The sequence below is a fragment of the Spermophilus citellus genome, assembly GCF_964194105.1.
Source record: "Spermophilus citellus genome assembly, chromosome: 7".
Classification (NCBI taxonomy): domain Eukaryota; kingdom Metazoa; phylum Chordata; class Mammalia; order Rodentia; family Sciuridae; genus Spermophilus; species Spermophilus citellus.
The window spans coordinates 92,704,462-92,731,818 of NC_138188.1; the positions used below are offsets into that span (position 1 = coordinate 92,704,462).

At 36.3% G+C, this 27,357-nt stretch overlaps 1 protein-coding gene across 1 annotated transcript in view; it reads right to left on the reverse strand.

The window, feature by feature from the left end:
• The window catches only part of LOC308652717 (uncharacterized protein), a gene marked incomplete at both ends in the record, with an annotated part of 85,184 nt that overhangs the window by 47,242 nt on the left and 10,585 nt on the right, over positions 1-27,357 (reverse strand). The window lies entirely within an intron of this gene.

Consider the following 27,357-nt stretch of genomic DNA (forward strand, 5'->3'; position numbering starts at 1 on the left):
GATAAGTGGCAAGTGCTCTACCACTAAGCTATACCCCTACCCCCACATTTGCTTAATCCTACCTAACTTAGCCCATCTTGACTTAAGGAGACTCCTTAGATCAACTCCTTCACTCTTAACATCTTTTGGCTGAAAAAATTCTTCCAGTTCAGGGTAGTCTCTTGATGCAGCAACACTTTGGACTCAGTGACCCTTAATGATGATAAGAATTAAGCAGCATTTGTGGGCAACAGTTAGTGAGAAAAGTGGTTCTGGAAAGGAATGCAGGTTGTACCTCATCTTTGCTTGACAATTAACTGGGGAGTCTATAAAAAATGCAGGTTCTTAGATTCTGTCCCTCCCCACCAGCTTCTCATTTAGTATGTTTGTGGTGAGGCCCAGGAATCTTCATTTTTATATGTTCAGGTCCAACAAACTGCTGCTGATTATGTACAGTGGGCTGCAGTGTAGTTCATCAGAGACCTCCTTTGAGAGCAATTTGTGTTTCCAGATATAAGAGAAGCAAACAGCAAAGCCTTGCAGAGCATTTCTGAACGGTTAACAGGTTCATGCATCAGGTGGGTGATGTAGGACTGTTGCAGTATACCTCTGACTCCCCACACAGTGCAACTGTCCACAGCTCCCATTCTAAATAAAATCTTTCAAATAAATTTTCCTCTTTGAGAGTGAAATATTCTTCCTCCTTTTACCACTCCCCCACACCTCTTCTCCATTCCATTTTTAACCCCATGATGCAAAGATGAAAAAGAATACCATCATTCACAGAGGGGTTTAAACTCTTAACCAAGGTGCTGCCAGATAAATATTCTGATGCTTCAAGGACTCCATGATTTGGGAACACATAGAATAAGGATTTTGGACTTGAGAGGTTTGTTCCCACAGTGTATGGAATAACTCCTTTATAATCTACTTATCTGCAATCTGGAAGATAACTTCAGATTGTTAAGAGAACAATGATATAAGCCTCTCTGTCATTCGACCCTTGACCTGTTTCTGGAAGAAAAAAAAAAAAAAGGAGAGTGGCAAGTGGCTCCCTGGTTCTTTTATATCTTTAGTCTCTCCAATCAAGACTTTATTAGAAGCTTGACTAAAGCCACCTAGACTCTGTCAGGCAATTCTTCATTCAGGACTGGATACATTTAAACTGACAGGTTAGAACTATAGTTTTTTTTTTTTTAATGTTTATTAAGAAGCAAACAACATATTTTCCTAACATATTAAACACATCTTTTATCTATAACATTATGTTAAATTACATTTCTTAGCAATTACAGTATGATTTATTTTTTCCTCTTGTTACAGGGCTATTTATAGCTCCTGGCGGTTAATTTAATTTATCAGTGTTTTAAATTTTTAAAAGCTTCCTATTTAATAGGTAATTGGTCAGAGAAATGTATAGAGTATATGAACCTCTCTTTGGTATTCCATCTACTTCTGACAAATAACAATACCATTTATGACTAGTTTTCTGGGTTATTTTCTTTCCTCAGTCTCTCTCCAGTACCTAGAACAAAGTCTGATACAGATAATATTTGTTGTGCCAGGTATTGTACTTAGTACTTGAATATAGTTCATTTCATTTTAGCTAATTAATTAAATATTCCTCATCAAATTCTACAAGCCAATTAGAGTTACAATCACACTCTCCTTTTATAGATTAGGAAACATGAGTCTAAAAAATACTAAATATATTTCCAATGTCTCTGGGAATTACTGGAAGAACTAATACTGACACGTGAAGTTGGTTAGACCCAAAGGTTTATACTGTTCAGTCCAAATTTGGCCCACAGCTTGTTTTATGGGACCTCAACTTGCTCACTGACATATTGTCTATGGATGCTTTTCACAGTGCTTTCACACCCACGGACAGAGTTGAGAAGTTGAAGAGACCAATGGACCACAGAGCCTAAAATAGTCACACCTGGCCCTTCACAGAAAATGTCAACTCCTTGAAAAGGCCACTCTGAATGATGATCTGAAGTAACGAATATTGTAAACTCCAAATCCTTATTTCTTAACCTCAATAAACATACTGAAAATATTTGGCTACTTTGGTAAGTTGACAGGTTTTTTTAATAGATAAACTGTATTTTTATTTCCCAGATTAATCAGATCTTTGTAAATTAAAATATATGCATTTACTATTTTATTTTTTAAATCTCTGTCCTGATGTTCAAGAACCATTTGATTGTTTTTTAAAAAAAACACATAAACACACACATACACATATAATCTGGAGAAAACTTCAGCAAAAACCATGTCTAAGGAATTTCAGAGTGCAAGGGCAGGAAGAATTGCTGAGCCTCATACCTGAAATGGACTGAGAACTGGAAGGCGATCAGTGGCCACTGCTAATTATTTCTCCATCTTTCCCTCGTCCCAAAACCAAATGACCTCTCATCTCAGTGCTCCTTACTTTATTATCAAACACACAGCACCCATAATTAATGCCCTTCTGGGTGAGTCCAGGTGCTATATGAGTTTATACATCTAGTTTTTGTGGCCATTAACCCAGTCAGTGGGATGAATTCCTGATTCAAGCATCTAATGCACTATTGCTGCTAATGGAATATGTGACTAAAGGTCTATCCCTCTTAATGTTGAGGAAGGTAAAAGTCTTCAAGAAAGCCATGTAAGGGAACATAAATGACTGGCATCACAAACATGTTCTATTACAATGATTCTCAACATGACAGGAGTGAGTGTCCGTCATATAGGATAACTTCTGTAATGAACCAGTATTACTTGTGGGAAGAACATTTTGTCCTTCAGTTTTCTTTGTGTGAATAAAAGATGGAAAACTACACTCTTGTTAGATTTATAATAATTTATCATGATAAGAAGAAAAAATCCTTGTTATTTGCAGGTATATTTGGAACTTATGCAAACATGGTGTCTTTCCTTAAAATATTTAATTTAGTTTATATTTTCAAACATCAACTGATAGTTAAATGGAATATTGAGATGATAACTTACATTGCTTCCATGTGCTGTAAATTTAACTTTTCTTTTGGCTCCTTAATCTGACCTACATATTTGCTTGCCTTCTGTTTATTTCTTGAAATATTTATGTTTCAAGAAAAAGGAATAATAATAAGTATATGACTTTATTAAGCCTATCATACAACAGAATGTCTAGTCTGTTGGTAGACTTTAATGCTGTTATAATGTCTCCATCTTAGTATATCCCAATTAACAGTAAACTTGTGCTATTTACTCAGCACCTCCCGAGCTTTGTCCCCAACCCTTTTCATACTTTATTTCATTATTTTATGAGACAGGGTATTGCTAAACTTGCAACCCTCATGCTTCAGCCTCCCATGCTGCTGGTATTACAGTCGTGCACCAACATGCCCTGTTTGTGGTTTCTTTCATGAAAATGACAATCTTTTCCAAGGTAAACTTATACTTGGATTGCTGTCTCTCTGAAAAAAAGATTCATACTTGTATATTAGGTGATCCAGATTGGTCATATTTTCCCAGACTACAGAACAGAATCTTCCTTGATAAAATTATTCAGTAAATGAGACTGTAATTTTAGACTGTGATTTATCCTGTAACATTTTCTGACTATTGACAATATTCAAAACATTATGCTAGAAGTTTAGGGTACAAAATGAATAGGATAGTTGCTGTCCTCAAAGAGCTTCTATTTGTTAGGGAGCAAGCCACTCAATATCTAAACCTGATTAATTGGGACACATGTTACAAGAGATTAGAGGGATGAACCAATGCTATGAGAGAACAGAAGAGGCTATTAATTATCCTGGGAGTGAGACAAGAAAAACTGCATATGACATCATCTTTGAATAGGGCCTTAAAAAAAAAGCAAGAAGAATTTGGACAAAAGAGGACAACATGAGAAAATATGGCAAGATGAAGCAAAATAATTAAATTAGTAAAAGGATTATGTCTAGGATAGCTGCAATATATTGAAGAATGATGTGAAAAATAAGGCTGGACAAATCAGACTGAATCACAGTATGAAAAAACTTATAAGCCACTAGAGAACATTCAAATGTATGAGAAAAATAACAGAAGACCACTGAAAGTTTAATTTGAGGAATAACAAAAGCATATTTTTATTTTATAAAAATAATGCATGTCTCAGTATGGAGAACTGAACAAAGAGCAATGATTTTTGTGAATGTTCATCTAATATCAATCTAGTTTCCTTCATTCTGCAACTACCATATTTATCCATTTAACAACTATCATATGACACCAGTCCTGTTTTGAGTTATCATGACCAAGTCTCTATTAGTTCTCTACCGTTAACTCTCCTTCCTCCCCATTTTTTTTTTTTAGAGAGAGTGAGAGAGGAGAGAGAGTGAGAGAGAGAGAGAATTTTTTTTTTTAATATTTATTTTTTAGTTCTCGGCGGACACAACATCTTTGTTGGTATGTGGTGCTGAGGATCGAATCCGGGCCGCACGCATGCCAGGCGAGTGCGCTACCGCTTGAGCCACATCCCCAGCCCCCTCCCCATTTTTTATTGGTGCATATTATATATATATATAAACACACACATATATATATATATGGGATTTGTTGTTACGTATTCATATGTGCACACAATTTAACAATATAGTTTGGCCACATCACTCCTCAATACTTCCTCCCTCCCTCCCTCTCTGTCTCCCTTGGTTGATTTTCTCCACTGATATCCCTTTGAGTTTTAGAAGATGCACCCACCTTTCTTTTTTCTCCCTAGCATCTGAATATGACCCTTGATTTTCTAAGTTTGACTTCTCTTAACATGATGGTCTCTAGTTCCATCATTTTCCTGCAAATTATATAATACTATTTTTCTCTGTGGCCAAATAAAACTACATTGTGTATATATACCACATTTTCTTTATTCATTCATCCATTGATTGACACCTAGGCTGGTTCCATAGTTTGGCTATTGTGAATTGTGTAGTTATAAACAACTACTATTAACTCTTTATCTATTGTCCTTGTCCTGTTCTACTGCTCACTTTTTACTGGGATTTCAAATTAATATACGTGAAATCTTTTCATTCAATGTCTTTTTATATTTTTTGCTTTTTAATCTCTCTGTACTAATTTCTCTATCATTTTCAGTTCTATTTTCCAGTTTACTTCTTCTTTTTTTTTTTTTTTTTGTGGAGGGAGATACTAGGGATTAAACCCAGGGGTGCTCTACCAATGAGCTACATTCCCAGCCCTTTTTATTTTTAATTTTAAGACAGATTCTCATTAAATTGCTGAGGCTGTGCTCCAACTCATGATCTATTGCCTCAGCCTCTTGAGACACTGGAATTACATGTGTGTGCCACCATGCCCAGCCCAGGTCATTACTTCTGACTTCTGAAGTATCTAGTCTGTTTTAAAATCAACTGATTGAATTATCAAGTATTTTCAAGTATTAGAGTTTTCAAGTATTAGAACTTCCAATTCTAAAGATTCTGTATGATTCATTTTCAAACCACTTAGGCCATTTATTAGTTTTTCATTTCTTTAAACCTATATAAAATATACCAAATTATTTGAATTGATAACTCAAATATCTAAAGCCTTTGTGTGTTTATTGTTTCTGCTGGTTCTTGCTCATTGTGGACAGTTTCCTTGTGTATTTTGTGATTTTTTGGATGGTGATGGTGGCTTAGTAATTCTTGGCCATTATCTGTAGGATTTTTTGGAACCTGGATTGAAGGCCTCTCTCTCTCTCTTTTTTTTTTTCTTTTTCTGAGAGGGTTTATTTTAACTTTCTGCAAACCTTACAAGCACACAGCCAACATGACATCACATTAAACTTAATTTCACCTTTAAGTTTTTCAGACCATGTTGGTGATGCAAATTCAGGTAATCCCCTACGGGTTGGCTTGTGGTTTGTGAATTCTGAGTGGAGGATTTTCCTACCTTTGATGAGTACTAAAGGATAAACCCTGCAATTATCCTTGGTATTCCCTTAGGAAATGAGGAGTAGATGGATTAATTTCACGGTAACCCTGAATAAGTATATGGATTTGCCCCCAGTGCCTAGTTTACTTTCATACTGAGTATGCTATATCATAATAAAATGTAATAAGGTTTCAAAATGAGATTTCCCAATTCCAATTCCCTCTGAAATTAATCTTTTGTCCCCTATATGCCACAAGATCCTGAAATAAAAATTCAAATTAAATATTCAAAATATTTGGCAAATGCCACCCAAATGAAACACTCTTCAGTATTCAAATTCATGCTTTCACTTAGTTCTGGCATCTAAGTGTTCCTTACTTTCATGTCATCTCATTGATCCATTTAATCACAAATTTAAATGTGTGTTTTTTAGTCTTACAGTGGAACTGTCAGTCTGGGTATCTAATCCACCCATGGAAATTCTTTTTACATTTCTTCTCTCATATTATTCCACTGGCTGGAACACTCTTTCCATGCTGTACCACTTATCAACTCAAGTTATTGCCTCAGGGTGAATTCTGAATTCACCCTTCATTGCCTGCTGTATAACAATGCAGCTGGCCTTTTAAATAGATTATTTACCAGTTAACATAATGCTAAATTCTGTCAATAAAGGTAGTGGAAAGATACTGCAGGAGGAAGAGATTTTCCTTCTTGTTCCTGGTATGCTAGTGCAGCTAGCTTCTTCAGCATGTGCAGCTTCTTTAGTACCAGTCCACACGACTTCTTGGGCGCTCACCTCCTGACCTGTTGGTAGCCTTCAGCACCTGGCTCCTGTGGTTCAGGTTGCTTGTCAAATGCTGGGGAGTCAGCAGCATGGAGCAGCCAGCAGATTTCCCTAGCAGTGGCCTAGGTTGTTTCGTAACAGAGTGGCTTCAGTGTGACACTTGTTTGTGAACAACTTTTCCCTGCACCCTAGGACATGTTTTTAGGACTTCCACCACAGTAACCTCTCTGTTTAGTGAGTCATGCCTATAACCTCTTCAACAGTCTCAGACTGGGGGCAGATAGGATAAGAGCTCTTCCTGGGTTGTTTTAACGAAATGCTAGGGTTGGGTAGTTGTTGACTCATATCTACTCATATCTGCTATTGCTATATTCCTTTTTTCTTTTTCTTTCTTTTTTTTTTTTCTGTGCTGGAGATCAAACCCAGGGCCTCATGCATTCTAGGCAAGCACTCCAACACTAAGCTACACCCCCAGCTCTGCTATTTCTATATTCTTTAGAGTACTTAGTACTTCTTACTAGCAAATCCCTCATTAGTCAGATCCCCTGTTGTAGTTAACAATTCTTTTTTTTTTTTTTTTTTTTTTTTTTGAGTACTGGGGATTGAACTCAGGGGCACTAAACTACTGAGCCATATCCCCAGACCTAGTTTGTATTTTACTGAGAGACAGGGTGTCACTGATTGCTTAGTATCTCACCATTGCTGAGGCTGGCTTTGAACTTGTGATCCTCCTCTCTCAGCCTCTTGAGCCACTGGGAATTAATTTTTTATATTAAAATCTTCTGTTCAATTTATTATTTATTTTTTGTAACCCAATTTAGATGAATATACCTTCTCCTGGTAATCTCCTTTATTAATATTCACCTCACCACCATAACTGTTTTGATTAAGACATATTTGAATGAATCATATGAAAATACCATTTTTTGTAGGTAAAAAATAGTTGCATGCTGTCATTGTGAAGTAATTCAAACTAATATTTTCTGGGTAATTCCTACTTTATACTTCTACCAGCATTTATCCAACTAATTGAAAATATCAATTTTTGAAATACTGTCATCTACTATAAGATTGCAAACACTTGGGGACAATTTTTAATCTTTTATACCTAATGCCTAAATGCCTAATCCAATTCATATTTAATTACTGTATGCTCAAAAAAATAAAACATGCTTGTTGAACTAGCCAAACACAGGCAAGTCATTCAGTCTTTAATCTCCAATTTCTTCCTCTTCTAACTGGGATAATTAACACCCGTTCTATCTAATTCTAAAGTTCTTAAGATGAACTAAATGAATATTTGTTCCTACTTCCTTAGTATAGTTGAAAGCAGATCATGCTATTAAATGTGTTATTTCATGTGGGAAAAATAATTGAAGAATAGCTTTTTTAATAACAAGATTTGGTTTTTCAAATAGTATAATTAATTGTAGAATTATTTGAAGAACATACAAAAGTATTAAAAATAAAAATTATTCAAAATCCTACTAAGATAAAACTATTAATATTTTTATGTAATTATTTCTAACACAATGTTCACTTACTGTGAACATTGTAAAAACTAAGATAAAAAAAACTATGTCCATTTTTCATCCTGTTTTTTCAATTCAATGAAATGATGTGAGCATTCTCATTAAATATTCTTTGAAGAATATGTTTTTATTCATTGTATAATACTCTATTATGTTGAGAACCATCAATAGTTTATCAAACTATTTAGACATTTATGATGTTTTAAAATTTTTGCAACCAAAGTAGTATTAAGATAAACATTCTTACAAATATTTATGAACATCTCTCATTGTTTCTTTAAAAGAAAATGTGGGAGGATACACTAAATCAAAGTACACAAATATTTCTATAGTTTCTTGGGAATTATTGCCAAATTTCCTTCCAAAAACTATGCACTGATTTGTATTCCAACATGGGAGTAACATTTTAGTGCATATTCAATAGCAAAATGGTTTGGGGGAAAATGGCAATTTAGTTATTGAAAATACTATTTACTTACATTTGTATTTCTTTTATTTTTAGTAACTGTTTTGTATGTTTCATATTTATTGGTCTCTGTATTTTTGATGTTGAATACCTACTTCTATGCACCTGCTTTTTTAATTTTCCCAATTTTTTGTTAGTATGTTATAATTACACATAAGAGTGGAATTTGTTGCTACATATTTGTAGATGTACACAATATAGCAATATAATTTGCTTGATTTCATAACCTAGTACCTTCCCTTTAACTCTCCCTGGTCCCCTTCCTCTATTCTACTGGTCTCTCTCCTGATTTTGAAAACTTGATATCAATACATATTCAATTCAAATTTTAAAATGACTTTTTGTATTATGGCTATTAACCAAATTTTCATATATTTTGAAAATGGTCTTATTTTTATTTGAGTTTTATGATAGGTTTGTGGTATAGTTTGATACCATCAAATGTATTCTTGATTATGTATTCATATGTAATCAATTTTAAAAATTTTTTTTAGTTGTAGATGCACATAGACATAATAACTTTATTTTTTATTTATTTTTATATGGTGCTGAGGATCAAACCCAGTGCCTCACAGGTACTAGGCAAGTGCTCTACCACTGAGTTGCAACCCCAGCCCTGTAATCAATTTTTTTCTAGTATTTCTAGAATTGCTTTTATGTTAATAGGGGTTCTCCCCATCCTGACATCAGAGTCACGTCTATTCTATCTTTTTTTCTATCTAATCCTAGCTATTTTATTATTTCAGCTTTGGTGTATCACATGAGATAGGGTATGGCTTATTTTTCTAAGTAATAATATATCAGATTATTATATAAAATCTTTGAAAATACCATCATTTTTGGAGGTATGGGGATTGGAAGTACTGAGTCTTCTGCTTAAAAATTAATAATAAATATGGCTTTGCCTTATTTGTTTTATTATCACCTGATAAAGTATATGATATCTATAATGGCCTAGACTTTAGAGGTCTTTTATTATTTATGATTTTTATTAAAGAGATCATTCTTCTCAATATGAGTGAATCTTTCTTCCAAAATAAATTTTCCTGGCTTATAAATGGCAGGCATGTTAATAGTCAATTGTCTTTGAATTTGAGATACTGTCATTGCTGAGGGTGTAAGGTGTGTGTGTGTGTGTGTGTGTGTGTGTGTGAGTGTGTGTGTGTATGTGTGTGTATGTGATGTTTGTAAAATACATGATAATAATTTCAGTGAACTATGCAAATGGTAACCTTTCCACATGTCCCTTCCTATCCATTCTCTGGTTTCCGATACATTTTCATTTGTTTGTTTATCATAAAATATGGCCCTCTTACATTTTGACCTCTCAACTAGCATCACTATCCAGAGTCTTTAGATTGAGTTGCATGAGGATTAAGAAGGTTTTGGAATACTCTACTCAGGTGTAAAACACACCTTCATGGTATGTATTAGAATTCCCCAGGAGAAAGCTGGGAATGGATCCACCATTTGACCCAGCTATCACCCTTCTCAGACTATTCCCTGAGGATCTTAAAAGAGCGTACTATGGGGATACTGCCACATCAATGATCATAGCTGCACAATTCACAATAGCTAGACTGTGGAACCAACCTAGATGCCCTTCAATAGATGAATGGATAAAAAAAAATGTGGCATCTATACACAATGGAGTATTATGCAGCACTAAAAAATGAAAAAATCATAGAATTTGCAGGGAAATGGATGGCATTAGAACAGATTATGCTAAGTGAAGCTAGCCAATCCTTAAAAAACAAATGCCAAATGTCTTCTTTGATATAAAGAGAGCAACTAAGAACAGAACAGGGAGGAAGAGCATGAGGAAAAGATTAACACTAAACACAGACGAGTGGGGGAAAGCATATGGAAATGGTAGGAGACCCTCAATGTTACACAAAATTACATATAAGAGGTTTTGAGGGGAAAGGGGGGGGGACAAGGGAGAGAACTGAACAACAGCAGATGAGGTAGAGAGGGAAGATGGGAGGGGAGGGGAGGGGGGATAGTAGGGGATAGGAAAGGTAGCAGAATACAACAGTCACTAATATGCCATTATGTAAAAACGTGATTGTGTAACAGATGTGATACTGCAATTTGTATTTGGGGTAAAAATGGGAGTTCATAACCCAATTGAGTCAAATGTATGAAAGATGATATATCATGAGCTTTGTAATGTTTTGAACAACCAATAAAAAAAAAAAAGAATTCCCCAGGAGATTTTTGGATCTTTCCCAACTCCCTGGGAGTTTGCTGTACACTTCGTATTCAGACACAAAATAATTACCCTCAAGACTTTGAAAATACAGAATGGATCAAAATTCTTGTTGAAAACAACATACTACCACTTTGGCTAAACTAGTCAGAAAAGGAGCTTAATTTTTAATTTTAAAAACTGACCTCATTACCTGGATACCACTGTATCAGCAATCACCCCATTTGAATGGATTCTGAGTGGTCTTTGCTTCTTCTAATGCTGACTTTGACTCAATCCAGAGTGAGTGTTTCTGATTGGTTGAATTTATGTTATAAATTCTTAGCTGCAAGAGAGGCTTGCTAAATGAGTTGCTGGTATTTTCAGCGTCTAATGCCAAGGTTACTCACGTTACGAGAAAGAGATTTGGATGCTGAGTTGACATAATGTTGAAGGTCCATTTGCTAGACTGATGCTAATGAAAGTGTTTATAACCTTAATGTAGTATTCAGGTTATATTGTTTTCATTCACCTCATGTTATTTACTGCTATAAATATAATCTACTCATTATATAAAACAAACTCCATTTCTCTTAAAAATTATATGACATAGACTTTACTCAAAAGCAAGGTGTTTGTTTGAAGATTTACAAATTGTTGATTTATGAATGTCCCTGGCATAAGGCTATTCTGGTCTCATTCCTTCTCTCACACTCATTCACTCACTCTTAAATGGGATTCCTTGCTTCTCTGTCCTCTTCATTATCTTTTGAATAATATTTTTATGGACAACTGCTCACCTGGCCTAAGTTGATGACACTATACAAAGGCATTAAAATATCATTCAGGAAATGCTATGCCTGGAAGCTCTTCTCCTTTCTCCTTTCCTTCTCAGGTGATAGCCTCATGGAATTGCTCTGTGCTCTTCTCAGCCCCACCTGCCTGACTCTGACATCATCTCAGGTGACAGTTCTTTCCACCAGAGACAACTGCTTACATGCAGAGGTCATTTTGGATACCCTTCTGCTTTCCTTGGCTCCCCAACTTTCAATAATCTCCTCAGTAAAATCTCCATCTCTGCTATATGAAATGCAACAATGTTCTTGGATGCAACCTGTAAACTATACAGCAATGTACAAATGCAGTTTATCATCATTTATGATCTCCCTTAATGACCTATGTCAGGCCTGATGAGGAGGGCTCATGTGTCTCTAGAAAAAGAGAAGAGTTCACAGTTTCATAAATAAAGTTCCCTTTCTCATTCCAAAACTGCACACACTAATTGAGGAATGAAGAAGGCTATAAAAATGGAAAATGGAATAGTTACCTTAAATTGGACCATTAATACTTAGCCATTTATTCTTCCCATTTCAAAATATTTTATATGTATGTGTATTTGCATATTTAATTTATTTAAAAAATTTTTTTCAATTTGTTATTTTTAGTTACACAGAATAGTTGAGTTGTACCATATTTTTAGCTCTTTATATTTTCTTACAGGTGTTGTCATACTCTATCTACAAATTTGCAGATGCCTTTTTCAATTAACATTACAGTACAAAATCATGTTATTATATGCCCCATAACATCTTTAAAAATAAAATATTTTATTAAAATTTTATATTTAAAAAATGTCAGCTTCATTAACCTCTCAAGCTTTTGAAGGTATTCAGAAGTTCTCTTTAAAACACCCATAAATTTCTCTAGCTATCCCCTGTAATTAAATTTGCCTTTATTCAAATTCACTATTAAAATAAAAACATGCACATTAAATAGGTTAATTGTACAGTCTAGAAATTATATCTCAATAAAGCCTTTATTTAATAATACAATAAAATAAATATAAATGCTTTCCCCTCTAAACATGATTATATTTTCAATGACTTGATATTGTGACAGAATGACTTATGCAAATATTGATTTGTGTTTTTCCCTGCACATTTTTCCTTGTCCTCAGTCTCAGACGTTAGCCTCAAGATTTTGCAGTTCCTTTCTTCAAAGAAATTTGCATGGTCAAGTAGAAGTTACAAGAAGCAAATTCTTTTCCTACCTTGGATAAAAATATAAACTCACTAAAGAGTTTATAAATGGTATCCCAGAGAAGGAGAGGAGAAAATAAAAATCTAATGGTTGCAAAGGGGGGAAAAGGAGGGCTGTGCTCTAAGCTGGGTAGAATTTAGGAGTAGAAGGGGAAAAGAACTTTGGTGTCAGTGGTCCTGAATTGGGGTGTGGGGCATGGTTGAGTCCCAGGCACAGACATAACTATCCTTGCCTTGTAAGTGCCACCGAATCACAGAACTCCTGAAACAAAAGGTCTTTGTGAGCCAGCAGAGGTTCCAATGGAAAGTAGGGTTGGCTTTGGGGTAACCAGAATGGGTTCATGGGAGCTTTGCAATTTCTGGCACTTTTGCATAAAAAGTTCAGAGACAGGAGTTTGAATAATGCTGAATCTGTTGTAGGCCTGATGGAATATAGATGCAGACTCAGGTTCAAACTAGTTCACAGGTCTAAAAGAAATGCAAATGCTTTGACTACCAATGTTCATTCTCACTATATGAGTACTGCAAACATATAGACTGCAAATATTTTCTAACTATCACTTCATATATAATGCTTCTAACTCATTTTTAAAAGGAAGCCTCTCCTCACCCCCCACCGCAACACACACACACACACACACACACACACACACACACACACAATGGAGCAGTACTGGTGTTCTTTTAAATCTGGAAGGATCTTGTTCATCTAGTCTAACTCCTTCATTTTATGGATTACAGATTTGAACCTTTAGAAGTTGAGGTGAATTCCAAGAGTCACAGAGCTGAGCCATGGGTAGAGTCAGGTTTCTTCACTCCTAGGCAATTTTCCTCCACTGCCTTGGAGTAGAATTTGTAGTTGCCATATTAAAGTACCCATAGATGGATGCGTTATCTAGCCTTGCTGGGCAGCCCTGGTTGCTGTTCACTCCATGGATACAGATGTTGAGCTGGATAATTATCATATGTTACTTTTTTGCGGGGTGGTGGTGGTGGTACTGGGGATTGAACTCAGGGCACTCAACCACTGAGCCACATCCCCAACCCTATTTTATATTTTATTTAGATACAGAGTCTCACTGAGTTGCTTAGCGTCTCGCTTTTACTGAGGCTGGCTTTGAACTCATGGTCTTCCTGCCTCAGCCTCCCAAGCATATGTGTATTTTTGATAAAACTTGGTTTATTGAAACTTACTTGAGATGGGTGGACTTTCAAGTTCATATAGTCCACCAGAAGAACATTACTGCCACCCAAATATCTACTATGACACTTCTCCTCAAAGCAGAAATGAGCAACTGCCACCATTATCCTATTATATACTGTTTAAGAAATGCACATTATTCTTTTATGTGTCTTCTAGTGTTTCTACAATGACATCATAAAGACATATTTTGACCTACATTTTTATTCTATCTATGATTTAGAAGTTAAGAACCAACAGAAATGATCAATAAGATGCAAAGAGAAATATTATAAAATCAAAAGAATGATCCATTGGACAAGGGTTAGTTTTACATAAGGATATGAACTAAAATGAATGATTAAAATGAAGTAGGTGCTTACCCTGTTGTACTCTGGTTGAAAAAAATCTGTATGGAGAGATGTGTTTTGGGGAACATATTCAGAACTCTTCTTCTTGTCCTCATCATCCTCTGCATTCTTTGCATGCTGGTTAAACATTTGTTGTGAGTGTTATCACCAATCAAGTACTTTTTCTACTTACTGACTTAGAAGCAATTGAAGCAATTTTAGATTCCCACTCAGGGAAAATAAAAGTGTTATTAGAAGAAAATACATTTACTTCGGTTTATTCCTATCAATACCTTTTAATTTAAAAATATATTTTTTGATTATGCTTTGCTCAATAATTGTGACTTTGCAGTACAGTTCTTATTGAAGGAATCAAATACAGTTTTTCTCTGGTAACCTCACTAAATTTTACATCTAAGTTTTTGGGTTTTATTGATGAGAGTGGTTTTTCTCATTATAAAATACAAATATATTATGAGTTCTCTCTAGAAAACAGATTATTTTGTGAAACCACCAGGTCATCAATGCTGAAGTTATAGTTCAGAAATAGGTATGTCAGAGGCAGGCAGTCAACCAGCTGGCCTGACCAAAACCTCTAGTGTCTGATGACCTTTGAGGAATTTCCCCAACTCAGAACTGGGTCTTGAGTATTGTATGACTAGAAACTTGATTTTGTGAAGGTATTGAGATTTGGTCAATTCAAGGAAGCAAATTCATGCTTATTAAGTTCTTCAGGGATTGATCTATAAATCAGATGCAGATTTTGTCTTTTATAATGGTAGGCAGAACTTACACTATGAAGTAAGGAGAATTGGGTTCTGAACCAGGCTCATCTTTCCTGTGACAGTAAATTACCGAATTTCTCTAAGATTCAGTATTTGCATCTGTAAAATGAAAAACCTGTCATGTTGGTTAAAAGAAACATAAAATACTTAACACAAATTTTAGTACCTAGTGAATGGCGCTCTAATGATGAGCACAACAATGGTAATGACAACAAAGGAGGAAGAAGAGATAAGAAGGATGTTATTCAAGTCACAGGGATGAGGACACTTGTGCTGAGGTCTGTGTAGTTATTCCCTACAATCAAAGACAGTTGAGAGAGAATTAGAAGGTACTTGGTTAGTAGAGAATCAGAGCAAACTGTAGTGGAATATTATAAAAGCTTAAGCCTTCAAGCTATGAGGACCTGGTAGATCCATCTCTACTCTAGGGATATATCTGCCAGGTAGAGAGGATAAATTGTTTCTATTCCAGCAGATGGGTGGACTTTCAAGTGCCTGGAAAGCAGCAGAACCTTGGTAAACTGTAAATGAATGAATGGGCAGAGAATCCCAACCTACGGACGGTATTGGAGTTAGTTATAATCCCTTTACCTTCAATTCATACATTTTAGCAGATAACACATAGACTCAACAAATGTATTATTGCTCCTTTCTATCTCTGCCCAATGCCCATACTATATGAACACAAAATTTCTTCAGTAATGTGATCAAATGGTTTGCATTTCTTTGTTGTAACAATCAAATCTGAACACTGTCTTATTAAACTCATTGCAATCCTATTTCCAAATTCTATGAGTTCTATCTTCTGATCTACCACGTGCTTATGGCAGAGATGGGGTAAATGATCCTGAAACTCATGTCTTCTTTTTCCTAGGCATACAACTAGATTATCTTTTTCATGACCAACCCAATGATGTAGCATACATCATTAATTTTTTTTTTTTTTTGTACAGTGAATTGAACCAAGGGCCATTTTACCACTGAGCTATGGTCTCAGTCCTTTTTCATTTTTGAGTTAGGGTTTCACTAAGTTGTTGACACTGGATTTGAACTTGTGATCTTCCTGCCTTATCCTCCTTAGTTAGAAAAACAGGCATGTGCCACCACGCCCAGTCACACCACTGAATTCTGATCAATGAAATGTGTGTTGTGTGTACAAATAGTGTATACTTCTTCTAAGCCTGGCCCAGAAGATCCTCCGATTTTCAATTCAGTTCTTTAATTTCATCTTAGATTAATGTAGAGAATCCAGTGGTCTCAGGAGATGGTGGAGCCAATGACAGGAAACAACTTGGATATCTGAGTAACCCAATGGAACAGAGAGTGCCTCCCTCCTCATCATCACAGGAACACATATTGTCCCCACCCCCACCCTGCACTGGACTGTGATATGAAGAAGAAACACCTTTACTGTATTAAGCCACTGGAGATTTAGTGTCATTAGCCTATCCTGACAAGTTCATTTCACTCTACTAATATAAACTATATCTGCATCTATCTGTACATATACACATATATTTTACTTAAGAACTTGAAATAATTATTCCATGTTTACATGATTACCAAGCACAGCTTCTTTCCTCTTAAGTCACTCATGTTACAACAAATAATTGTTGTACATCTAATTATCCATTTCTTTCCACCCACAAAACCTATGTCTTATTAGATCCCATATTTTCCCATTGAGACTACTGAAATAGCCGCCTACATTTTCTTCTTGCCCTTACGTCCATTCCTCCAATTTATTAGCCAGCTTTCTCCAGAATGGTATTTCTAAAATAGAAGTTTGTTTTTGTCCTTCTTTTGCACAAAATTCATTGACTCCCCATCATATCATAGTTAATATCAAAAGAAATTAGCCCTCTTTTAGAGTCTGTCTTCCTTTACAGGCTCTTTTAAGAGTCTCTTAGCTCATACCCTGACCTCTTACAGATCAGTAGTTCCCTAAGTGTGAATCTAAAACACTTGGGTTCCCAAGCATTTCAGAAAAGTTCTGGAATCCATAAGTGGTCCAAATACTATTTATTAACTGAACGAATGATAGAGATTGATTATATATGCATTATCAAATGAGTTAATATATGTAATGCGCATGGTACACGTGAGCCATTGTTATAACCACTGTTTTACAAATGTATGTATTTGCTATTGTGATTAATAAAATAAAATTTTACTCACGTGTAACTATTTGTAATATACTTCCCAATTACAGGGTGGTAAAATATAACTACTGTCACATGCCTCAGGGATTCAACATTTTGAGGTTAAAAAAGGATCCACACCTGAATATTTATGGGCTACTGCTCTAGGCATTCCATACTACCTGCAATTGTTTGAATGGACCATGACATGGATTCTGAACCCGTGGCAGATTCTGAGGCTTAGCTTGCTCAACCTCCACTATACCTTACTTCTAGGGTGCCTTCCTGTGCTGCAGAGACTGGGAAGCTAAAGGCTTATCTTTCCTATTTTCTTTTACAGAAAAGGAGCAACAGTTCTGGATGCACAAAATAGATGTACTCCGCTAAGGTTTAGAAATTGAAAATAGGGCTGAGGCCATCTCCTTGCTTTCCTGGCTGTTTTTCTACTGACAGGCAATTTTGTACAGACCCTTTTCTATAGCAGACTTCCTGTGTCCATTTTCTAGCTTCCTGAATGTTCAGAGGCAGTGGCAGCTGCCTTAGGGAATGCCCCCCCCCCCCCCCCCCGCCCCGATTCCTCACTGGTGGATGGCAAGATGTTCTTGGAATGAGTAATTCTAGTGGTGACCTCAATGGGATAGGAATATAGTCTTCCGGGAATCATTCTTTTTCTTTCTTGTATGGGAGATTGAACCCAGAGATGCTCTATCACTGAGCTGCATTCCCAGGCTTTTGAGACAGGGTCTCCCTAAATTGCTGAGGCTGGCCTTGAAATTCTGATCCTTCTTCCTCTGCCTGCTGAGTTTCTGTGTGACACTGTGCCCGACCTGGGAATCATTCTTGGTAGCCAGTCTATAGCTCATTCTGTCCTTTCCATGATCTTGTCCTATTCACCTATAACTTCCTTAAAGGCTTTTCATCTTCTTCTACTTCTTTTTTTCCTCACCTAGTACTGAGGATTAAACCCGGGGGCATTCTTCCATGGAGTTATCTCTCCAATCATTTTCATTCTTTATTTCGAAACAGGATCTCACTAAGTTGGGGAGGATCTTGCTAAACTGGCTTCAAACTTGTGCTCCTCCTGTCTCAGCCTCCAAAGTAGCTGGGATTACAGGCATGAGCTACCTGGTCTGGCTAAATCTTTTCCTTCTTAAAATGACTACATTGGTTTCTGTTTTCTTAACTGAACCTGACTGATACAGGCCTTGGAACACATTGGTCTAACATGGAACACAGGTCCCCTCTCCCTGCAACCTGAACCCTCCTCTTCTTTTATTTATTTAGATTAAACATTTTATTTTGAAATAATTGTAGATTCACACGCAGTTAAGAAATAATACAGAGAGATCACATGTACTATTTACATGATTTCCCCAACAATAATAAAGTTCAGTATCACAACCAGGATATTGATATTGCTACAATTTTCCAGTCTTATTTGAATTTCTTGTTTTGAACTGTGTGTGTGTGTGTGTGTGTGTGTGTGTGTTTAGGTCTATAAATTTTTCTCATATGTGCATGAATTCCACAGTCAGGATTAGGGCAGTTCCAACACTAGATTACCTTATCATACCTACTTCCTGCTCATCTCCCATCCCCCACCATCTATCCTGAACCCCTGGCAATCACTAATCAGTTCTCAATGTCTATATTTTGTCATTTCAAAAATGTTGTACAAGTGGAAAAATACAGTATGAAGCCTTTAGAATTTGACCTTTTTTCACTCAGTAAACTTCTCCAGAAATGCATTCAAGCTGTTGTATACAGCAATAGCTATACTGTTTTATTGCTGAGTAGCATTCTGTGGGATGGATATATGATAGTTTCTTTATTCATTTATCCATTGAAGGACATCTGGGTTGTTTTCACCTTTTAACTATTGACAATAAAGCATCTGGGGCTGTGATTGTGGCTCAGCAGTAGAGCGCTCACCTAGCACGTGCGAGGTGTTGGGTTCGATCCTCAACACCACGTAAAATAAATAAATAAAATAAACGTTAACTTATTAAAAAAAAAAAAGAAAATAAGCTTCTATCAACATTCATGTCCGAGTTTTAATGGGAGCATGAATTTCCATATCTCTGGAACACACGCCCAGAAATACAATTGCTTGATCATGTGGTGATCACATATTTAATTCTATAAGAAACTGCCACACTATGTATATCATTTTACATGTAAAAGAAGGATGGAAAAAGAAACTAGTTTCTCATTTCCTCACCAGTATTTGGTGTTGTCACTATTTTTTTTTTAATTTTAGCCATTCTGATAGGTGTGCAGTAATATCTCATTGTAATTTATTTGTTTATGTTTTGTTTTTGTGGTACTGGGGGTTGAATCCAGGGGCACTCTGTCACTGAGCTACATCCCATCCCTTTTTAATTTTTTAATTTTGAGACAAGATCTCACTAAGTTTCCCAGTTTGGCTTCAAACTTATATCTTCCTGCCTCAACCTCCCATGTAACTGGGCATCACTGTGCCCTGGTTCACTGTAGTCTTTTTTTATTAATTAATTTATTAATTTTACAGTAGAATGCATTTTGACATATAGTACACAAATGAAGCACATTCCTCTGGTTGTCCTTGGCTCAAGTGTCTTCCTTGTGAGAAAGCCTTCGCCAGCCCCTCAGCCAAGTCGAGGACCTTTCCTTTTATGTTCCCTTTCTAGTGATAACCCTGTGATGGCACTTCCAACAACTATGCAGTACTGGTCAATTATTTGTCTGTAAAAAGTAACTTATAAGGTTGAATTCTATTAGTCACTTGTTCCCAGGTAGGCGGATCATAAGGGCTTGTGGAGTGAATGGATGAATAAAAAAGTGGAAATGTCAGATAAAAATGAGTAACCACTCCATAAAGAGGGAAATGTAGAGAAGACATGTAATTTTCTTACAAAATGGTACCATGTACAAACATATGTAACATAAGGTAGGCAAGGAGTCTAGGTGTGTTCCTCCTAGATTCTTAAAAGAGATCCATATAGTTGAGAACAGATATCAGCAACTTTTTTTTTTTTCCTCTGCAGAGGGACAAATAGTAAATATTTTGGTTTTTTGGAGTTATACAATGTGTCACAACTACTCAATTTAGCCATTTTTTAAGAAAGTAGTCAAATGTAGATGAGCAGATAATATATAAACAATGAATGTGTCCATGTTCCAGTAAGTCTGTACCTATGAACACTGAAATATGAATTTTTAAAATTAATTAATTTTTGAAGTTCTCAGGTTGAATCTAGGGGCACTCTATCACTAAGCTACATCCTAGACCCTTTCCATTTTTTATTTTGAGACAGGGTCTCACTAAGTGGCTCAGGCTGCCCTCAAACTTGTGATTCTTTTGCCTCCTGAGTAGCTGGGATTACAAGGTATATGCTATCATGCCTAGCTAATATAATTTTCATATACCATAAAATAGTATTATTCTTTTGATTTTCTTCAATTATTAAAAAATGCTAAAACTATATGAAAACATGAGAAGGAAAAGAAAGAGGGAAGGTAATGCAGATTTAGTGTGGAGGCAGTAGTTTGCAACCCTGGTTTAACATCTTTTTTCCCTCCAGTACTGGAGATTGAATCCAGGGCCTCACACATGATAGGTAAATGCTCTACCACTGAGCTACTTCCCGGCAGCCCTGGTTTAGAAGATTAAAGGTTTAGGTTTACAGTGTGGAGTGGCATTGATTTATTAAGTGAATCTTGTTAACATTTCAATTTTTTTCTCAAATAAAATGAAGATTATAATATGTTAGTTATAACACATTACTGATAGAATTAACTGATATAAAAATAAGAATGGCTAAAAAGGCTTTGAAACCCTAAGGCAGATCAGGATTACCTGTAAGACTCTAAATTCATAAATACTGGAATATTTTAAGTATTTGATAGCTAATACATTATGGTAAGGCCTTGGAGTTCTACATATGGCAAAATTGCTGGTGAGCAATATGTGGCAAGAATATATTCTCTCCTTCATTTACAGCATGAAAAGATAAAGTACAAATAATTTGTGGAAGATTACCACTACTCTATTTTTGTTCCCATCCAAAAATGGACAAATCATCTTAATTACAGTTTTCCACAAAACAGATGTCAAGAGATTATAGTCCTACACGTTATACCTGCTCTAATTTCAAGAAAAATTTTCTTGGAGGTTTTAAAAAACTCATGGAAATAGAGGTGGAAGAGACATCTCTTACCTTTCTGATTCAGAATTGGGAAAGTAGTTGGTACAGGAACGTCAAATGACAGTTAGCGACAGGGTTGGGGCAGACCCTTATTCTGAATCCCATTGCAGTGCCCTTCCTACTTTGTCAAGCTTGACAATTTTGTGTACCTTTTTTTTTTGGGTGGGGTTGGGACTGAACCCCAGGGTCTTGTGCATGCTAGGCAAGCACTCTACCATGAGCTACATCCCCAGTCCCTTTTTTCTACTGTTTCAATAAAAATTGCCTAAGATTAAATCTAATTATAGATTTATAATTAAATTATAGGTGTCTCCTTGCAAAGCATTTTAACTTTATGGTATATAAGACATACAATTTTGTTATATAAACTCTGCAATGAAACACACAGAGATACAGCATAAGTATGGTCAAGTTCTCATCTTTTACTGATAACATTATCCATCATCTAAGGTTCTGAGATGTGATACTAAGGGGGTGAGAGATGACGATTCTGTGACCTTTAAACAATAGAGGACAGTGAAGTCAGAAAGAGAAAAACAGAAAATGGTTATTGCCACTTCATGGGCAAGCACTACCAATCTTCCTTCTGCTGCTTTTTTGTTTCATTTGGGAAATTAAGCAATAACTTCTCTCTTATTTTAGGCATTCCAGCCTCTCACTTTTACCTAAAATTGCCCAAGTCTACTGAGCTCTGTAAAATTTCACCAAAAAGGCATTTCCCATCTCCTCTCTGTTTAAACATCTCAGGGAGGCCTATCCTGATCATCTCTTTAAAATAACACCTCCACTCCTACACCCCATCTCCATAATCCTGCTTTATTTTTTCCCCATAATACTAATCACACCTAGCATACTATGGAATTAACTTATTTACCCTGTTTATTGCCTATTGTGATTCTCCTCTCAACTAAAATGTATGATCCATGATGGTGAGGATTTTTTAAATGGTTGTTGTTGCTTTAAGAATGAGGAACAGTGCCCACACTTAGTAGGTACTTAGGAAAGACCCATTGAATTAATAAACAAATTTGATAAAATGAGGAATAGGGTATTAGGAACATCTTGAGATGTTACATGATTATATATGAAAAAGACCTAGACAAGATACACAAAAATATTGTGAAAACAGAAGCATAAGATGACAAAAGAGAAGAACACGTTGGGTGGTGATACTACATACCAGGGACAACATTACCATCATGTTTACTTCAGTTGATGAATTTGAGGCTGAGTAGTTTGTCCAGGTACATGCAACTGGTAAGGGGTGGAGACAGAATTCAAAAACCCTATCAGTCTGACGACAAAGCCCACAAGTATAACCAGTATTCTGACAGTTTATTTGGAGCCACCTCTGTGATGCAGAGAGTAGTGGTGGAAGCCATCTTAGCAAATGGGTCCCCATGTTATTAAAGTTGTTTACTGGATAGGTATGTTTTGTGAGACACTTGTACATTGGTGCTAAAGAGACTCTTTTGCTTTCCCAAATCGTGACCTCCCCATTTACCACATAAAGAGTGTTACTTCTGGGCTAGAGCTGTATGTAGCTCAGTGGCAGAGCACTTGCCCAGCATATGTGATGCACTGGGTTCGATCCTTAGCACCATATACAAATAAAATAAAGGCACTCAAAAACAAACAAACAGGGGCTGGGGATGTGGCTCAAGCGGTAGCGCGCTCGCCTGGCATGCGTGCGGCCCGGGTTCGATCCTCAGCACCACATACAAACAAAGATGTTGTGTCCGCTGAAAACTAAAAAATAAATAAATAAATATTAAAAAATTCTCTCTCTCTCTCTCTCTCTCTCTCTCTCTCTCTCCTCTCTCACTCTCTCTTAAAAAAAAACAAAAATACTTTAAAAAATGAGTATTAATTCTATTCAGAAGGGTCTCTTAAAACATAAGTGTGTGTTTATACTTTTTTTTTTTTTGGTACTGGAGATTGAAACCAGGGCTACTTAATCACAACTCCAGCCCCCTTTTATTTTTTTATTTTGAGACAGGGTCTCACTGAGTTGCCTAGGGCCTCACTAAGTTGCTGAGGCTGGCTTTGAACTTGCAATCCTCCTGCCTTGGCCTCCCAAGTGGCTGAGATTACAGATGTGTGCCACCACGCCCAGCCAATTTTTTTTTTTTTTTTTGGGTGCTGAGGATTGAACCCAGGGCCTTGTGCATGTGAGGCAAGCACTCTACCAACTGAGCTATATCCACAGCCCCAAAATATTTTTAATCAAAAGGAAATCAGCATTGTTTTTTATATACCAATCAATCCTCAAATATAGAACTTCAAATATCAAATTTTGTCATCTTGCTTGGGCTATAGAAATGGCGTAACAAGCTAAATACTTATAGATTCAACATACTGAGGCAGCAAGCATCAGTTCTGCCTCTGTGATTCACCTGTCTCTTGTGCTGTAACTACCAACGGGTCAAGCAATATAAAGGTAGAGATTTCTTCCCTGAATTTATTGGCACCTTTCTCTTTCTCTCCCTTACCTTCCAACTCACATTGACACTTCTCCACATATATTCTTCTCTATTTACAAACTAGAACGTGGAAATATAAGTTTTACCACCTTCACTGGTAATAAAATTCTACAAGCAGAACCAGATAGCAATTGCAGATCAAAATGGGTATGGAATAGTCTGTCAGGATGAAAAGGGTCAGGGATATATAGGTTGGGGATGCCATGAGGATATATGTTATGGATGTATGATACTTTAGGGACAAAGGGAGTAGGGATAGAAAAACCAGCTTTAACAAGTTCAAACACAGAGAAATTTGCTTTAACCAGAGGGGTTTCTGCAAATCCCAATCATACAGCCATTCACTTTAGCTTTCCCTCCAGTCCTTTGTACTCCTTGATAACAAAGACAAGTTAACAGTTTCGTTGTTACCACAATGAGTAGGAAAGAGAATTGTATCTGAAGACTTAGAAGAAAAAGTAAATCATTATTAATCAAGTGATTTGGAAATTGTGGATAAGGCATGGAAAGTTTTATACCCTGTGAAGGTATGTTACATAAATACTTCACATAAGCTACTATTTAAATTATAAGCACAACCTGTTAGAGATCTTAGGGAGTATAGCTTATTTGTGGAACACCATTATCAATGTGGCCTACTCATGCCTAAGATTAGGTGTTCATAAAAATCAGTCTGGTTGTGGAGCTGGGGATGTAGCTCAGGGGTACACTATGTACTTAACATCTACAAGGTCCTGGGTTCAATCTCCAGCATCACATAAAATAAAAATTAGTCAGGTTGAGTACTTACTTAAAATTTAGAGACTTGTTCATGTATTAATGCCAGGAATCTGAATTTTTTATAGGTACCTGGGTGATTCTGATGAACCACGCTTTGAAAAATGCTATCACAATATTGTGGAGCCCGAAGGATGCAAAGAGGAGTTGGATCTAATATTGAGTTCTTGATCTACTGCAGACACATATTAAGAAAGTTAAATGAGTCAAGTCAGAAGTACATAAATACGCTGGAATTCTCCAATGTTACCCAAATACTCGAGAATATCACAGTCTCTTGTAAAGAAAAGAGAAGGAAATATTTTATTTGCCCCAATCACTGAAATTATTGTGCCACCGAATTAAATTTTAGCAATCTTTAAAGAAAGGCCTTCCCAAACCTCTTCAGAATTTTAATTACCTTACTCAGACAATAACATTTTTATTTATTGTTCAAAGCTCCATATCAGTGGACACTAAACATCACTTTGTATAACAATCCACATAAAAGAGCTAACATTTATTGTCAGGAACTATTTGCATAAGCATGATCTTGTCTAATTCTCACAATAACCCTTAGAAATAGGAATGATAATCGTCCCCATTTTACAGTTAGGAAACTGAAGCTAAGGCTTGACAGGGTTAAGAAGCTTGTTCAAGGTCATTTAACTACTTACTAAATAGCAGAGCCAGTGTCTGAATCCAGAACTTTCTGACTCCAGAAGCATCAGCTCTTAAATTCTATGCAATTCCACCTCCATTGGGAGACTTAGTTCATACGTACCCCATGAACATGCACAGAGAAAGCAAACAGCAATACAAATTGCAAAGCTTACTGAGGATATGTGATCCCTGTGGAATAACAAATCTATTCTGTAAGAAATGACACAAAATCAAAATGTAATTATCTCTCCAAAATATAAATAAAAACTAAAATCTACATCAATATAGTGTTTGTCATTCTTGCCAGACATGCTTTAACTATGAAAATAGTCATTCTTATTGCAGCATATAAACTTTTTTTTGTTCCATGTAGCTGCCTCCAGTGTGTAGTATTTCCTAACATATCTTCTTATAACCACTAATACTTATGCTTCTTTTTCTTTTTTTGTCGAAACCCCTAATACATTTAACCTCCTGGTGAAATTTTTGAGGCAAGTAACATAATCTCTCCCAATCACTCACTCTACGCAGAGTTGAAAAAAGAATAATAGTGACCACACAAATCATGAAAAAGACATGTCCCAGAGTGGCATTTTCTTTTACTTAGAATATAAAACCAACCTAAGGATCTAAAGAGCCCATAATTCAGCATTTTTCCTTAGCCAACTAAGAAAATGCTCTCTTCCCCTTAAAACTAAACCTTTAACACCCTCAGACCCCGAAGTTTGCTTTTCTGCTTTTATATTCCTCCAGCATTGCGAGTTGGCTTGCTTTGCCTCCATCCCTGATTCTGAGGAACATTTTGTGATCTGTTGTATATTACAGCTGTCTGTGCTGCTAGACCACAAGGTCCATTAGCACAGGGACCACATCTGTTTGGTGTCTCTTGCAATAACTATAGTAGCTGGCACAGAGACGGCACTTAATAAATGTTGAACAAAGTAATGAACGAGTGACCCATGAAACTTAGAGGCTCCCAGAGCTCAGTTATTTCTTCCATCCTCACCAGGGAAATAGTTTTGAGTTTTACTGGGTGCCAGAAAGAAGAAAGAGTCCTTTACTTCACTCAGGATTGAAAAGCCACTGGTTTCTCAGATGAGCATCAAGGCTTTAGATCAGCTCTTCTACATGCATCACTTGGAGATGTGTTCTGAGCGGGTAGCTTTCTTCCTTTTTACTGCTTGAGGTAATTCCAATCCATGAGGGCTCTAAAAACAGAGTCAGCCTCCCAGTTAAGAAGGGACGCCTATAGGGGGTAGGGGACCAAAAGTAAGGGGTTGCAGTCTGCATTTGGGGTAAAAATTGGGAGTTCATAACCCACTTGAATCTAATGTATGAAATATGATATGTCAAGAGCTTTGTAATGTTGTGAACAACCAATAAAAAAAAAAAATAAGGGCTGGGGATGTGGCTCAAGCGGTAGCGCGCTCGCCTGGCATGCGTGCGGCCCGGGGTTCGATCCTCAGCACCACATACCAACAAAGATGTTGTGTCCGCCGAGAACTAAAAAATAAATATTAAAAATTCTCTCTCTCTCTCACCCTCTCTCACTCTCTCTTTAAAAAAAATAAAAAAAAAAAATAAATAAATTTTTAAAAAAAGTAAGGGGTTTTCTGCAGCCTGCTATTTCCTCTGAACAGAAAAAGTATGAGTGGAGGGGAGGAGGAATGGGAGCCTACACACAAATTAAGAGGGAAAAACACATGTTGTCTAATGTATGTTAGAGAATAGCCAGAGGAGGCCTTGACCATGAACTTGGTTATGTCTAGAATACATGGGGTCTTAGAGGGTAGAAGGACCTTCAGCCTTCTGTCTCCTGAAAAGGCTTCAAGAGGCACAGAGTTATCTTTTTTTTTTTTTTTTTTTTTTTTAACTGGGGATTGAACCCAAGGACGCTTTACCACTGAGCCACATCCCTAGTCCTTTTAA